Here is a 17,395-nt window from a genome sequence, read left to right as displayed (position 1 = left end):
AAACTGCAGTAAACCTCAGAATAAGAGAGCAGACTGACTCAACAAACCTCTCTCCCTTATCTCCACATTAGCTCTACCAAAGATTGTTCTCTGCAGGAGGCCATATAATATAGAATATATTGTACTATAGCTATAGTAGGAAGCCATATAGCATCTCACAAGCCTTCTGCTTAAATCTCTCTTTTTTTCTTAGCAGAACACTAAGAAGCTATTTCTTTATCATTTGTAAGGACAAATGAAAGACATGTGGAAGGTTTTTCTCAGTGAATCTCAACCAGGGTGTCATGGCAGCCTAGAGTGCCATCAGATCTTTTGCAGGGTGCCAAGGTATGTGAAGATATAAGTGAGGTATAAGGCAATAAGCAGATAAGAACAGTCTCAGCCTCATGCCTGCCTGGATGAGCCCCCATGCCCACTTCCCACTCCATCTGCAAGGAGGTAAGCACTATAACACACATTAGTTTTTGAAATTGGGTACCACTCATTCCACAAAAGTTTTGGAAGGGGCCTTGAGTCCAGTGACCAATGCCTTGAGTCCAAAAAGGTTGAGAACCACTGCATTACTCCCTTAACATGGGCAGCGCCAGCCTCTTCCCAGTGGGGGGACTGAGGTGGGGTAGACAGAAAACAGGAGGGTGTGGGGAGGAGCTCTGCAGACAAAGGCAGGACATGGGCCCCATGACTGGGTCAGGACTGCCATGCCTCTGTGGGCTGCAAGCAGGAGAGGGGTGGCTACGGCAAATTTTGGAGTGGCTATAGCCCTCCCCCAAGCCCTGCCCTAGAGCTGCTCCTGCTTCTTAAAAACTTTTTATTGTCTAGAAGCACATAAGCCATGTTATGAACTGATGCCTTCCCAAACTAGTTAGTGCACCTCCCCCAAAAAAGCCAAAATGTTCTTCTATGATATGCTCAAGCCTCCCTCCCTTTCAACTACTGGATCTTTCCTTGATGTTCTTAAGTAATGGAAGGCAGTACTCAATGATAGGGCAGCATTATTTGCTTATCCCAAGCAGGTAAAGAAGTTTTATTTTTCATTATTTTTGGCCATACTCGTGACCAAGTTTATCAGACATACTACTCCTTGGTCTCACAGGAAACGTAGGGGAAGAATTTATCTGTAGAGCCCAGAAAGGGAACTGAGTAGGCAAGTCTGCACCCTAAGGCAAAATTGGTGGCCAACCTGTGCCAAGAGTGCCACAAGTAATGTGGGCAGCTTGTGTGTGTGGCTTGCAGCAGACCAGAGAGAGGGATAAGCTACACAGCAGCAGATAGGGTGGGAAGTAGAAAGCAGAGCAGGAGATGGGGCAGGGAGCATGGAGTACAGATCAGAAATGAGAGCAGCAGACTGGGCAGAGGGAAGGGATCCGAGTGGCACTTGGAGTTTTCACTGGGAGTTAAAGATCAGAAATCCTAGATATTTTTAGGTAGGCTCTCCTGGAACTGGGTGTTTGTGGGGAAGAAGGTATATCAACTGCAATTTGACATCATATTACAAATCAAATACTTTCTGAAGGAATCAACTACTTTCTGAAACAATGCCAGGCAGATAGAAAGTTACAGTAAGGATTAAGAGAAATTGAAGGGAAAAGTATCTTCACTGAAATTAGTGTCAGACTTTCATATAAATGACTAGATATAGATGTTTGACAAACAACACAAATGAGATGAGGATATCAGCTGAATTTTACACCTTTTAACAACTGTAAAAATATTTTATTTTATTCTAGCTCTTTCTGGGTTGATATATGTTGTGGATTGTAGCTGCATTTCATTTCAGTATTATTACTCTTACTGGGCATTTGTATGAGGCTGTAAATATGGAGACTAAATGGACTAAAATGTTAAGTTTTACCTATGATCAGTGGATCCTGATGCTCTGTAAATCTTACAGTCTACATTTTTTAAAATCATTTTCAAATTCCCTTTGAACAGTAAGCTGCAAAAAAGGGGGGGAATTTAGCAGGGTCACTGACTCGGCAAAGGAGAGAACCCCCAAATTAAAAAGAAATGTTTATCATTAGATTCACAGCTGGATTGTAGCTGTTACAAAGGAAAGTTACTGTAAGACATGGGCTTGCATCTAACTTCTAGATTAAAATACTTTATGGCCTAGGCTGCCAACACCATTCACTGCATTTGTACAATCAAGTGCTGCACAAATGTGCTGGAAGATTTCCTAACATGTTCAGTACAGTATGAATACTCATCCAAGACTGGATTCAGTCGTTGGAATCAAGTGCATTTCATGAAGGTTTATTTTCAATCCTGTCAGCCAGTAACCTTTTTACTACATGTGCGCTGGTACATTTGAGCTTCTGTATCATCATTTGCACATGGTATCAGAAATGAAGAAATCCAACCATGTCTTTATTAAATGACATGTTTGTAAGATTTAGACTGGAAAGGAAATTTTCATCTTCTGTTCTATGACTGTCAGGAAAAGATCAATTGATTTAACCTGGTCATGACCCATCTATTATTTAAAGGAAGTAATTGGGCAGATAGTGTTACAGCCACTAATACTTTAACACAGGTGCAGTACCATCTGCTTCTGCTCTCTTTGACACGTGGATATTAAATGAAGTTTAAGTCCTTAGTTCCTGAATTTAGGCCTATTTTTTTAATATGAGTGAAAATAGCTGGCTGAACTCTTATAATCTACAAAAGCAAATGTCAGACATTTTGGTAAAAAACAAAACAAAACATGGAAGAGGAGTTTCAGAAGGCCTTATAAGAGCCTCTATTTTAATGCCAGTCAATTTAAGATTCAAATGAATCCACCCTACACCTTTTAATACCTCCAATATATGTTCTCAAACATAGCAATATTTTCTAATTAGTTAACTCAAAAAACTTGCTGGCCTGGAATTGCTTACTAAAAGAACTATTCAGCTTTGGGATGGACGGGATCTTGCTTAGACAACATTGCATATTTCATGCAGAACTGATTGGTACTGGCTGCACACGGGAGAAGCTTTTTTTTAATATCTGGACCTGAAAGCAAGATGGTTATTGGAAGTGCTTAACAAAACCATGTTAAAGTACAGCTTAGCCTTTAAGCAAGGAGGAGCACCAGTTAAACAGGAATCAGTTTGTCAGCCTTTTATTTTTATTAAACTAATTTCTCTCTCAAATCTGAGCTACTACAACCTTTAGTTTCAAAACTGGCTGTGTGCAAGCTTGCATAACAAATTCACATGCTTCTAAGTTACTATTTTGACAAAAGATACAACTATCCAAACTACAGGCATTTTCTGGCATTGAATAAAATGCCTCCTTACTTCTATTTTGTTTAATCATTTCAGTAATAAATCTTTCGTTCGCTATTTGTTTGACATCCCTCTCAGACACCTGATACACATGCTGCACTCTATGCCTGGGAGCTTCTGCCAACAAAAACAGTACAACCAGCTCCTGCATGCAGAATTATCAAAAAAAAATGCATCTAGGCTTCATGGCAAGAGCCAGACTTTTTTGTTGTTAAAAGTTTGCAAGAGGGAGTCATCTCCATTTTTCGATTGGAAGTTTCCACAGGAAATCTTAATGATGGGTACTGCTTGGATAACCTGTTTTCCTGTTCAAATAATTAGGAGGATGAATAGCTGACAGAGGTGCTCACAAGTCTGAAAAGACACCTGGCAAAAAATTATTGTTCTTTTAACATCTATGTTCTCAAAACCCTTTTTCATACAACTAAATCTAATTTAAAGCTGAATTTGAATTCTTTGCTTTCAAGAAGGGAAAGAAGGAGGGAGAGAGTCTATACCACTGATTCCAAGTAACAGCTGAAATTAAATTGCAAGGTATCAATTCTGACTTTTTGTAATGTGAATATGTATCTTTCCCCCTCCATCCCCTGCCCCATCTCTCTCTCTAAGGGTTGTCAGGCTCATGTTTTTTCCTTACAGTTTTCAGCTACTATACCAATGAGTACAATGCACGTCTCAAGATCTAAAAAGAATAATTTACTTTATATATATTTTTCTTAAGTCGGCCACTTGCAACTATTTTCTCTGTGAGATGGTCAACATCACATTGCATTTTTAGCAGACATTCAATATAAGTTGCAGACAAAAGCTCTTTTTTAACAAAGCAAAGGGAGTCATTCTTTGAGAAACAAATAAAAACAACGTGCATATACTTGTGCCCATGTCTGAACAATGCTATGGGATTACTATTATTAATTACTTAGCTTTTGAGTCACCAGAAGTAAGGCAGCCTCAAATTTTACTGTTTTATTTACAACATTGCCAAGCAAGATTTCAACCCTGTACTGCAAGGTACTACACTACTTTGCAGTGAGGGACTATCTATGCCTCAAAGGCCTTATAATCTAAGAGACAAAGAATGGAATCAAAAGCCCAGAGAAACTGAGCTGGCCAAGGCCCAGCACGAAACAAGAAATATAGCCCAGATCCCAGTCCAGTGCCAATACACTAAGCCAATCTACCAGCTCTTTGGATTCTGGAAGTCTAATACAACAAACTGGAAATTCTGTGGCACCTTAATTTAAATTTAAAAAGGAAGTCTTTAGTGAATGCAATACTGTTATGAATAGTACAGTTGGCACAGCAGCTCCTTTGTAACTTTCCGCTGTCCTACACAGTTAAAGAGGGGAAGGACTATTAGATCTACTCTCTCTTGAATATTTTCAGTTTGAGAGTGTGAGGACATCTCAGATGCAGGGGCAGTCCCAGCAGATACTGCTAACCAAAGGAATCTGATCTGGGGCAGTTGGAGTGCAAGAATGGGTCTCTTTTGCACATGCACTTAAAGGGGATGACAGCACATGGTTTTGTTAAAGTTATCCATTCTATTTTCTTCACATTTCTAGTCCTTTTCTCCCCCCCACCAAATAACCCTGTCCCTTTGTGTTAGAATCAGAAAATACCACCTTAAGGCACAGAAATGTATTTGATAAACTGGAACTTAAGTGATGTTTGCTCTCATTTAAATACCTCTGGAAACTCTACAGATCATTGTACCTCAGGCATCTCACTCTAAATATAGATGTGGAGAATGCTGATTAGCTCATTAGAGTGCCAAGCTATACCGTCAGTTAAAATGCACTCCGCAATGTGAAGTTAAATTATATATGCCCAGTAGTGCCTTATGTTCCATGTGTTCTCTAAAACTGAGAGTTTAAATGATCAAAACTTAAGTGTAATAAAGAGAGATAGAGTTAAGATCTCTTTATGTCCTTCTTTCAGGAAAGTCAATATTGCAGCAGCAGAACGAGATAAATGCACAGCACAAACATTAGATAAACCAAGAACTCCAGAAATACGGTCTCTGTCCCAAAAAACCTTCTTCCCCACAATTTCAACTCAGCCCATTCAGTCCCTCTCTAAAACAGCTACTCAGGGTCATCCTAGTGCAGTCTTTCTGGCAACCTCTGATCTCCTTGCATCAGAACTAGGCTGGAGGAGGGGGAGGGCATTGCATTCTGTAAGTCTAAATACTGGTTTGCAGGTGTGTATACACACACACACATATATGTATGTTATTTTTATAAATACATATAATATACACACATACATATATACACATGTATGTTTTATACACATAGACACACATATACATTCTCTGTCACACACACACACACACACACACGGGAGAAAGAACAATGAAAATGAGATGTTTCAGGGTGGTAAATACCAATGATTTTTACGTATGTGAATATAATGCTAAAAAAAAGCATAATCCAACAACCAACAGGCAAAGCTTGTGGTTTAGTTATGAGCTAGAAGCTGCTCAGTATAGGTGAGGAAGAGAGCAATGCACAGACCAAGGACACCATCTAGTGACTGCATTCCTGCTTTACAAGAGAACTACTCAGACTACTTGGCCAATCACTCTCGTAGTAGAATAAATCATTCAGAATTTTGTACTCCCAATGTTGTTGCTTATGCGAGGTGTACATGTTCCCTATATGGTAGTGGTCAATTCAGAATACACAGGGAGATGCAGCAATGCAGCTCTTATGTTTGCTGGTATTGTAATGTCATGCAAATTATTTTATTATACAATTAAAGTTAAAGAATTTCTCCTTGAATATATGGCAAATTGATTTGCTATTGCACCAGTGAAAAAAATTGGATGGAAATTGGGCCATATGCTTCAGATTCTGAGAATCATATTTTATGGAGGTAATACAAGTAGCTTCATTATTAATGTTAAGTTTTGCACTTGCATAGAAAGATTCATAGAATACTTTAGCACCCCAAATTAACAACTGGGACAATTAATAAGTTATAACTCATATGTGACTGGACAGGAATGGATTGTTTCTGGGAGGCAACCCCCCCCCACCAAAACAAAACAAAAAACTGAACAGAGGAACAAGACCTTACCCTATCTTGGCTGTGTCCTTTTCCAGGCTAGTGGTGGTGGGGATTTTGTTTTGTTTTTTATTTGCCCTGGCTGCCATGCATAATGCACATTTTGTGTACTGGAAAGTCAACAAGAAGCTATTGCAATATTAAGCAGCCCAAGAAAAATGGAAGGACACCCATTTGGCTTCACAAGGAGCTTCCTTGGTACCTCAAAATCAAAGGGAATGCATACAGAAATGAAAGGACAGGGACACCACTAAGGAAGCTTACCAAGAAGCAGCAAGAATTTGCAAAGATAAAATCAGGGACTTTCACCCAGCGAAGAAAGTTAATGACAACAAGAAGGGGTAATATACGTATTTTAGACACACAAAAAAAAAAAAGACCAAAGAAAGCTATGGGTCCACTGCAAAGAAGTCAAGACTTAAGACACAAAGAAGACAGAGCTACTCAATACTTGCTTCATTTTGGTTTTCCCACACATGCAACCCCTCTCCACCACCACCTCACAACTAGACAGCTAACAAAAATTATTTGGAAAAGGAAGGGGAATTGTTAATGGTCATGATAATGAAAAAGACCATCAGAGAGCTTTTCACTGGTTCCCATAAGTTCAGATCAACAGAACATGATGAACTGCATCTCTGGGTTCTGAAGGAGTTGGCAAAAGGGATCTCAGACTTTGGCAATTATATTTACCAAGTCATGGAAGATGAGCAAGGTGCCAGACATACCTAGAAGTTACTGGAGCAAATTATAAGGAAGTCTGTAAGCATCTGGAGGAGGAAAGGCCGATCACAAGCAGCCAGCACAGACTTGCTAAGAACAAATCAGGCAAAACACATTTGATCTCCTTTGACAAACTAGTTGGATGGATGAAGGGAATGCAGTGGATATAGCATACTAGACTCCTGTAAAGCTTTCAACTGAGTCCCCCGTAAGTTACTCATATACAGTCAGAGAAATCTGGGCTAAAAATGTGGGGAGAAATGTGTGCTAAAGAGGGATAGCCAACTAGCTTGATAATTGACTTAACAGCAATCAACATGCCCAGTTAAACCAATAATAAGATGGTGACGGTGGTGGCCGTCCCTGTATGAGGCATGTACTTGAGGGAGGAGCTGCACAAGGCGGAGCCACAGGTAGCCTCGCACTTCACCTCTGACATTTGTAGCAGCTGAGGTGGAGATCGCGCCTCTTCCTCTTCCTCACAGGGCACTGGTGCAATCAGTCAGGCCATCGGTAGGCTCTTCTTCAAGGCAAGGTGATGGATATGTAGGGAGATCATTATCTCCCTACACAGCAAGGGAGATAATGGTGGCCATGAAATGCATGGTGCAGAGGTTGCTCATTGGGCAGGGTGAGCTCACCCATGGGTTGATGGTCACCGACAGTGGGGCCAATATGGTCAAGACTGTCCGTGATGCCAATTTTGTCGGCATCTGCTGTGTGGCATACAAGTTGTACCTCATAGTCAGGGACATCTTGGAGTGGGACAGGGCTGCTGGTGATGGCAGCATCACTACCACCCAGCTGATTTCAAAATGCAGGAAGGTGGTGGGCTACTTCCACCAGGGTATCGAGGGGGGCAAAATGGTGTGGAAGAAACAGGCAGAGCTGAGCATCCCGCAGCACAAAATTATGCAGGATGTGGAGACTCCATGGAAGTCCACATACCTGATGCTGGAAAGGCTGATGCAGCAACAGAAGGGGAGATTGGGATCAGTGGCCCCCTTAACAGAGCTGAATAGAATACCATCTCCCAAGTCTTGGTGGTTCTCAAGCCCTTCCTCAAGGCCACAGAGACCCTCAGTGCTGGTGATGCTCTTTTTAGCCAGGTGATCCCCATAGTGACGGAACTTGAGAACCAAATGGAGAAGTTCCAGGGGATCCATGTTCCTGGCTGCGGCAAGCCACTTTCAGCAGAGGTGCAGGGACTGGTAAAGCAGCTGAAGAAGGGCATCAAAAAATGGCTAGATCTGTTGCAGTCTAGTATAGTCCACATGCTGGCAGGCATGTGTGACCTGAGGGTGAAGGGGAACATGTGCACTGGCAGCACCAAAACCCAGGATCACTGGATGGAGGTGCTGGTCAACAGAGTCAGGGAGGCAGAAGGACAGGCAAGGGGATGTGAAAGAGGGGGATTCACTTTCCTGTGCCAGCACTCCCAGCACCAACTAGTCTCCTCTATGACAGCCGCTGCTAACATGGGCCAAAGGCATGGCTTCAGTGTTGGGGTTCAGATGTACCAGACCCCAGCCTCAGGCAGGTAGCACTAAGGCTTTGGTGGCTACCTATCTTGTCAAGGACATGGAGCCACTGGACTGCAATCCCTTGGCCTATTGGGCATCCCACAGCCAGATGTGGCAGGATCTGGCCATGGTTGCTTAGAAACACCTGTCCTGTCCACTGACTCAAGCAAGAGGGTGTTCAGCATTGCTGGGGATGTTGTGACACTCCACTGCACCTGCTTGGATCCTGGTGTAGTTGAGCAGCTGGTGTTCCTCAAGTGAACCTTCTGCTGCTGGGCTTCCCCAAGCTCCAGATGCAGAAAGAGTGAGTGCCACCCTCCTCACTCTGTCTACACCTATTTCCCTTTTATTTTTTTAAACCAGTTAAATGCCCCACTCTCAGAGCTGGAGGGGGCACTCACTGCATCACCAGCCAGCAGGGGAAGAACATGTCCCTGCTGAGCTTCTGTGCCAGGATGAACTTGGAGGTATAGGCTGGGCCTATGGGGAAGGAGGAGACTCCAGGTCCTGGGTATGACCACTAAAACTGCACTCTGCCAGGGTCAGGGAGGCCTGGTGGGACTGCACTGCCCCAGGAAATGCCAGGACCAAGGAACTCCCTGGTGAAAGCTACCTCCAGCTACCACATGCATGCACACAGTCCTGCTGGGGAAAGCCAAAACTTGTCATGTCTTTGACAGGCTTGAGGCTTGCTGGTTGCAGTGGAGTTGTGAGGCTCCAGGTGAGCTCAGCTTAGCTGCCTGGGATGCCAGCTTTCAGGTCGAAAAACCCAGGTTGTAGTGTGTCATAATTCCACTGTCTATATTGAGTCCATGAGTTTCTGTACCTACTACCTAGGAGGCTGATGAAGTGAAGTTCATAGGCCTGGCTTTGAAAAGTGGTTTGTAAATTCCCTTTCAGGAACAGCCCTGAGAGACTGGAGACTGTTGTTTTTATGAGAAATGTGCCCCCACAGGTAGTTGAGTATTCTTGTCTTTGATAGACTCAGGTGTGTAGTTTGTGGGGGTACTGGAGATATGTTGGCATTTTGAGCTAGGAAGTTAGCTTCTAATGATGATGTTAGCAAGGTTTGGTGCCTGCTTGAATTGCAAACCACTTCTCACAGCTGGGCCTGTGAACTTCCCTTCATCAGCCTCCTAGGTGCAGAAACTCACAGACTCAATATAGACATTGGATTTATGACACACTACAACCCGCCAGACATCTGACTCCTTAGGTACCTCTCCACTTTTACCTGCTTCCCTCCTATCCCAGCCTGTCTCTCTCCCCATGATGCCTCTATTTCCATTTTTACTGACTGGCTTTCTTGCCTGCATTGCATGCCAACCTCTGGCTTCTTTACTATTCCTTCCATCCAGGAAGAGCACAGTTGGTCTACTAAAAGACACTAGATTGACTGAAAGGACATTGTATGCCAGTGCCATGTCCTTAGACCAAAACCTGTAGCACCTGTCCCCAGTCAGCTGACTGGAAAGAGGCAGGGCCCTGGGCACATCTCAGCCCCAGGGCTGGGGCTGGCAGAGAGAGGTCTCTGGCAGCTGCTGGAGAAGAAGCTCTTGCAGGAAAGAAAAGAAAGCCTCTAGTCTGTGACAGTTTGGCTGCCTGAGATGCTGCTGGTGCTACTGTGCTGTAGTGCACTGCAGTGCTTACCTGTTCTTATTTAAAGTGGTGAACTGGACTGAGGCTGTAGGGGAGGAGAACTCATTGGGGTACACTACCATGTCATGTAGAGGCCCCAGCACCGGTGAAGGCGCACCTTAACACACACACAGTGTCACCCATGTCATGAGTTTTGCTTGTCAGCAGCCTGAGATGCAGTTTCCCAGAAACCCCTGCATCTTTCTCCTTGAAGCTTGGCAGGCTTCATGCCTTCAGAAGGGACTACCATCCCTGCAATTTTTATCCCATACCAGCCAAAAAATAACAAACTTATATATATATTTCAGTGATTCCCCATTATAGTCTATGGCCGAATCGCCAAATCAGTGCTAAATCTTCTGAGTTGAATCTCTGTCCTCCAAATGGGCTGAATCTAAATCAAATACTTCCCTATTCACACAGGCCTACTGGCAACCCATCGAATCTGCCTTCTAGTCCTCAGCAGCATTATTCTAATAAAGACTTATAAGCAAGTTGCTTAGCCTACTGGCTTTGCAGGGAAATTTGTTGCCCAAGGAGCTCCTCAATCAGCCCCATAAAGCACAATTCAGTATTTTAAATGAACAAACAAAACACCTCTGCTCCATCCTAGGCAAAAGAAGGGGAGCCCCTTTTGCTCTGGCTCCAGTACAGCAGCTTCGCCCCTCCTTGCAGCAACCTGTTCCTTTCACAGCCTGCTTCCTCCTCTTTTTGCTTACTCTTACGGGAGTGTCTAAAGCTCTCAGTGTATACTCTCAGTATACTCCCTGATGACCCAAATGTCCCACAGATGGGATTTCTTATAAAGGATGACTGTTCCTTCTTAAAAGGGACAGGGCCTGTATCCAAGAAGTACCACAATCTGCTTTCCTGAGGGCCCCCTTTTACATATGAGTTTAATGCAACTTATGGAAAAGAAATGCACCCACCAGGCCTGAGCAGAGACTACCCTTGCCCAGTCAGAATCAACTGTGTCCCATAAAAGGGCCTGGACTAAATGTCATAGAGAACAATCCACAAAACTAAGACCTCAACACAGACCTGATCAGTCCAGGCCTCAACACCATGAAGGAGAATCCAGAGGTTCCTGAGAAAGAAGCAATGACTACTTGAGGCCATTGACTCTACTTTACTTCAGCCCCTTCCATGTCCATATCCTGGTAGAGTAGAAGACTTTCCATGCAAGGGGCTCCATCCCTGCCAAGAACTTCCCAAACAGGGTTAGAGACTTTCCTAAGCATCTTTCCCCAAGAACTACTTTGCCGCTGGGCAGTTTTTTGTCTCTTCTTATACCACATGCTGTGTAACCTTGCTCTTTTTGTTAGGATTCATATTTATGAACTCATTTCATTTTCTGTGGAACAGCTGGGATTTGCCTGCGAGAAACACGTGCCACACATTCATTGGTGATAATGGAGTATAAGGGCTGTGGCAAGACTGCAGGTTTCCAATGTCTGATTCATGCTAAACTGCTTTCTCTAAGACCCTGAAATCTAGTTGAAGGAAATTTGTTGAGTTTGTTATGACTAAAGTGCAAAGGGAGCCCCGGGAAAAATTGACACGAACAGAAATGTTGTCATTTTTTCTTCATGCATTTTTTTTGTTTTAAATTTCAATGAAAAATTTATGTTTGAATTGAAATACACTTCTCTTTCCTCATGAAAATTTCAGCATGCAAATCTGTGATAGGGTATAAAAACCTGAAAGTAAATTGTGGCTGAAAGAACGAAAGAGAAGGCAAAGAACAGAGAAATGGCAGATACAGTGAAAACCAAATTTGATTTTACATAAGTCAGAAAGGGATCTTGGAGTCCTAGTGGACTCCAAGATGAATATGAGTCATCAGTGTGACAAAGTCATCAGCAAAGCTAATCACACTTTATCATGCCTCAGCAGATGCATGGCAAACAGAACCAAGGAGGTGATACTTCCCCTCTATCAAGCACTGGTCAGATTGCAGTTGGAGTACTGCTTCTAGTTTTGGGCACCACGCTTTAAGAGGGATGTGAATAACCTGGAGAGGTCCAGAGAAGGGCCACTTGTATGGTTAAGGGCTTGCAGGCCAAGTCCTACGAGGAGAGACTAGGGCACCTGGACCTCTTCAGCCTCCGCAAGAGAAGGTTGAGAGGCGACCTTGTGGCTGCCTATAAATTCATCATGGGGGTGCAGAAGGGAATTGGTGAGGCTCTACTCACCAAGGCACCCCTGGGGGTTACAAGAAATAATGGCCATAAGCTAGCAGAGAACAGATTTAGACTGGACATTAGGAAGAACTTCTTCAGTTAGAGTGGCCAAAATCTGGAATGGGCTCCCAAGGGAGGTGGTGCTCTCCCCTACCCTGGGGATCTTCAAGAGGAGGTTAGATAGGCATCTGGCTGGGGTCATCTGAAGCCAGCACACTTTCCTGCCTATGCAGGGGGTCGGACTCTATTGTCTATTGAGGTCCCTTCCAACCTATATCTATGAATCTATGAAAAGATTTTTACTTTTAAATCTATGTTATTTGTTGCAATCCATTAACATTGTACAAGTAACTTTCAGACAATTAAGTTTATACAGGCAGAAGGTAGGGCACGGTGGCACCTAACTGCTCCAGAAACATATGAGCTTTTGTAGCATTCTTCTTGGGGTGCTATGAATGGATTTACAGAAACAAAGGGTTTAAGTGTTATGGCATCACTTACCTTTAAAAAGTCCTTTTAACTACACCATGAACCATATTGTTTCCTGTGGTTATTTCTTTAGCATATGTGCTACTAAACGCTCACCTTGTTTTAGGAATCATGCTCCACTGCTCTATCTTCAGGAGTGACAGCACATTTTGTTCACATCCTCCAACTCCAACAGCTCTGCAGGTGTACATGTTCAGTTCAGACTAATAAGTAGCAAGTAAAGGATTCATCTTCTCAGAACCTTCTCTCAACCGACTGTGGTTTCTGAGAAAGGGGATACTGACATTGTCTGGCATCAAGATTTTAAATGTGTTTTTCAAACTTCAATATTATTTTAAGTTTGCTATGTTTCAATCATCCTATGCTGCAGAATTATTTAGACCAATATTCAAATAGTGCCTGAAAAGCTCTTAGCAAGTCTAAAATAGTTTTCTCAAGTGAAGGAAAGTAGGAATTGGATGTCCAGAGTACAGGTGACGTTTACAATTTTCAGAGCCATGAAAAAAAAGGAAAAGAAGAAAAAAAAAAAGTAAAATGACTCCTAACTATCAGTTCATGCTAGCACCTTGTTAGTTGTTTTATAGGGATGCTTTTTTCTTCCAATACATTTCACCAAATTAAAAAAAAAAAAAAAACACCCAGTGGACTAAATAGAAAATGAAGGAAGACCATGGCCGTGTCTACATGTGCCGATTTAAGATGCATTAGCCATTTTTTAGGCGCATTAAGGGTGTGGGTCTACATATGCATGCCCTTAATGTGCCTTAAAAAAATGTCGATTCAAGGCTAATTGTGCCTAATTTTGATACCTGCAAAAGCAGGTATCAAATTTAGGTGCAAATAGTTAAATCACCTTAACACATATGTAGACACACTAAGGCACATTAACGCTGTGTATGTTGACTGACTTGGGACTAAGTCAGTCCACACATCATGTTAATGCACCATAGTGAATGCACATGTAGACGCATGCCTAAATTTTCTTAATGCACATTAAGCAAATGCACATTAAGTTTAGGAGAGTGTAAAAGCATGTGTAGACATGCCCTGCAAGAAGGAAAATCTTGTCAATCTGAAAATGCTGAAAGAAAGACTTAAATACTTAAATTCAGAGACATGGTTTGAAAGCAGCTCTTCATCAAAGACCTGGAACAAACTTCAGCCTCAGAAGTACCACATGCAAAGCAAGAGAACGGAAAAGATCATTCCCATGACCATGGCTAGCATCCATTTGTTGAATGTCTGCTTTATGCTGCTCTTCTCCACTGAAAACTTGTTGTTGTACTCACTGTCAGTGCTTCAAAGCTTATTTCAAGGCCACCTAAGGTGTTCTCAGATTCCAAACATCCCAGAAATTTTCTCTGGCTCCAAACATCGCAGATTGCCAAGATGGCAATCAAGGAAATTCTCCAAGAGATCTTCACAATCTCTAGCAGAAATCTCTCACACGCAGCCTGGAATGGGAGTTCCATCCTCACGTCCCAAACTTCACCAGCAAATTGAGATGCTGGAGGGCTGTTTGGGTTTCCAGATCACGTGGAAGCAAGCCAGGAAATGATGACCTCCTGCTCATCAGGCTGAAACTCAGCAGATATTTCCAGGGAATACACAAGTTCTTAGAAGAGAAGCAGTATAGCTTGTGTGCCTGGGAGATAATCCCCAAAGACATCTCCCCAGATATTTTCTGCTTGTTGGCCAATTTGCAAAAAAACCCCTTTAAAGCTATGTTGCAGTACCAACTTTTTTTTTCATAGAGACTGTCTGAATTAGCATTAATGTAAATTATACAGGTGAAAAAGAGAAAACATTTTATTTTATGGCTATTTTTTTCAAAGGCCTAATTTCTCCTTGTAGAATCTTTGGCTAAACTCATTTAGTTGCAGCCGAGTTTTTCTGTAGGTGCATCAAGCCTTTCCTGTCCTCTGCTGGAATTGATCTGTTATTAAATGAATTAAGTACTGTTGTTGCTTTTAATACATCTCACAAGAAGTTCTTCTCATAATTTAAGTGTCGGATGCTTCAGACACTTAAAATAGGAACAAACTTCCAGAAACCCAATAATATTGTGATACCTAAAGAAAGATATTTTCATATTCTTTTAAAACACGTGTTATGGTAGTGTTAGCGTTATGTTGTAGCCATGATGGTCCAGAAAGTATGCGAGAAATTATGTGAAAATTATATTTCAGGGTGATATCTTTTATAGGACCAATTTGTTAGAGATAGACACACTTGTATAACTCTATCCCAGCTACACAGTTGGTTCAATAAAAGATAGCATCCTAAGAAGTCCTTGCCTCTCACATTTGAAATGCATGTAATTGCATTCCTTACTGTTTCAACCATTTTCCTTTTTTCATTTCAGCCCAAGGCTCTCACACCTACCAATGTTATAAAGCAAGCTAAATGAAACTGCAGCTTGCAGTTGAATCCCTTGCCTCCGTTGACTCATCCAACAGTGACTTCTTACATTCCTTCTCTAAACCTTGAGTTACGCAGTTATGAAGCTTCATTTGTACATCTTACATTGTGCATGAAATATTGTCGTTTTTTCCGAATACAAGGAAGAACATGCTGCTGAAAAAAGCCAGAAGACAATGATGTATTTTGAAAGAATGGGTTTAGTCATTAGTTGCCTGTGGCATTATATGTACACTCTATGTAAAATGGTTTCCTACACTTTTCTGATAAAATATAATTTCTGAGCTGCAATATGCATCAATAACAGAAGTAGAATACTGCAAAGGGCACCTGGGAACAAGGGATGTGTTCCAATAGGATAATTTTCCTACAGTGTCAGGTTGAAGAGAGAGACTTCCAGCATTCCCAAGAGAGTCTCATACCTACAGAGAAATGGAAAGGGAACACCAATATTGCAGTGAAAAGGAGCTTCAAACATCTTCTATGCTCTATTTATCCCCCTTCGAAATAGTAACTGAACAGAGTAAATCTAAACATGTGATGTGAAATGTGGTAAAATCTAAGAAAACTGTCATTACTATTTGTTCTCTTCCTCCACTGGGGATATAATTTCAAATCATTGTGCTGGATTTTTATGGCTAGTTGTACATTAATCAATAATTGCTTAGCATTGATATGTCTTACTGATTATTTCATCATAGATATGTCATTAATAGAAACATTACTTTTACATAAGGGAAAACTAGAGCAGGAATGATTTTCATTAAATGCACAGATAAAAATAACAAATAGATAAACCTTAGTGTTCTTCATTTGCACCATTGTTCAAAGAAATACTTTAAAACATAGGTAGGGGCATGGACAGACCTAATACTTAGTCTAGTTTAAATGCAGGTTGAATTGCAAACAGACAGGCATATGAGTCAGTGCAAACCTCCTGGAACAGTTGAAAAGTGTACCTGGAAAATAAGGTACTATTTTGAGCCAGTGCTCTATGAACAAGTTCAGTGTTACATACACCAAGCATTCTGTGACTAGGGTCTGGTCAGCCCTCCAGGCAAGTCACAGTGCATGGCTTCTCACCCCCTAGCATGACCACAGCAGCTGACCACTCTGGTCAGCAGCCAGAACTCTACCACCGCTGGACTTTTAAAGAGCTTTCATAGAAAGCCGCCTAATTAACTTCAACTGCTGACAGCTGACCACATGCCATGGCATACAAGACTGACTGTGGGTTGGTGGCCAGGTGGGTGGGTGCTTGGACCCCTGCTTCTCAGGCAGGCTGGTACCTCAGAGACAGCCCAAAGAATGAGTGCTAGGCTTATCCAGTCTCCCTCTTCTTGGGCACATGATCTAATCACTAGACTGAATATTATAATGCATATAAAGGTAATATATACGGTCAGATGGACAGGCACTATAGCTATAACCTCTGCTGCTATACATATGCTCGGAGATGGGAGTCAGGATTGGCCCACAATTTTTGGGTCCCCGTGCAAGATATAGTTTTGGGGCCCCCTGATACATTGGAAAATCAAAATTGTGGTTAACTGCGGTATAACAAACACTGAAATAAAATAGTCAGGGCAGGGCTGTGCGCATGTAGACTATGTTGCAGGGGTGCAGGGTGGAGGCAGCACGTGCTGGGGGCACCTGGGTTCCCTCCCCAGGGCTGGGGCAGGAGCAGGAGCAGGAGCAGGAGCAGGAGCAGAGCTGGGAACTCCTCCCCCACTCAGCTGGGAAGGGGCTTCCTGCCTCCATTGAACCCTTTAAACATGGTGCATTCGGCAGGGGGAGGGGGGGGAGTGGGGCACGGCCCCTTGGCTGCAGGGGCCCTTCAACCACAGGTTCCACAGGATAGGACGGACCAGCCCTGATGGGGGGAGGCATTTTAATTAGAGTGGTTCCCAGGCAGCTACTCCAATTAAAACACCTCACCGTCATGTGTATTAAGCCCTTGCATGTTTAAAAATGGCTGCAGGATACTTTATCTAAACCTCATTCAACAAGGTTTAGTTAAATTGCCCCAGAGCCATTTAAAAATATGCGGGGGCTTAATACACGATTAATCCAGTCT

The 17,395-nt window shown here is 42.5% G+C and overlaps 1 pseudogene; it reads left to right on the top strand.

Moving 5' to 3' along the window:
* The first annotated feature begins 14,113 nt into the window (after positions 1 to 14,113).
* LOC149868815 (interferon omega-1-like) lies at positions 14,114 to 14,651 on the top strand (annotated as a pseudogene).
* Positions 14,652 to 17,395: the final 2,744 nt, after the last annotated feature.

Source organism: Crocodylus siamensis, chromosome 3 (assembly GCF_052110815.1).
Source record: "Crocodylus siamensis isolate JL-2025a chromosome 3, ASM5211081v1, whole genome shotgun sequence".
Taxonomy (NCBI): Eukaryota; Metazoa; Chordata; order Crocodylia; family Crocodylidae; genus Crocodylus; species Crocodylus siamensis.
The sequence above is the reverse complement of the archived record's forward strand: the minus strand, read 5'-3'. Positions and strand labels throughout refer to the sequence as shown.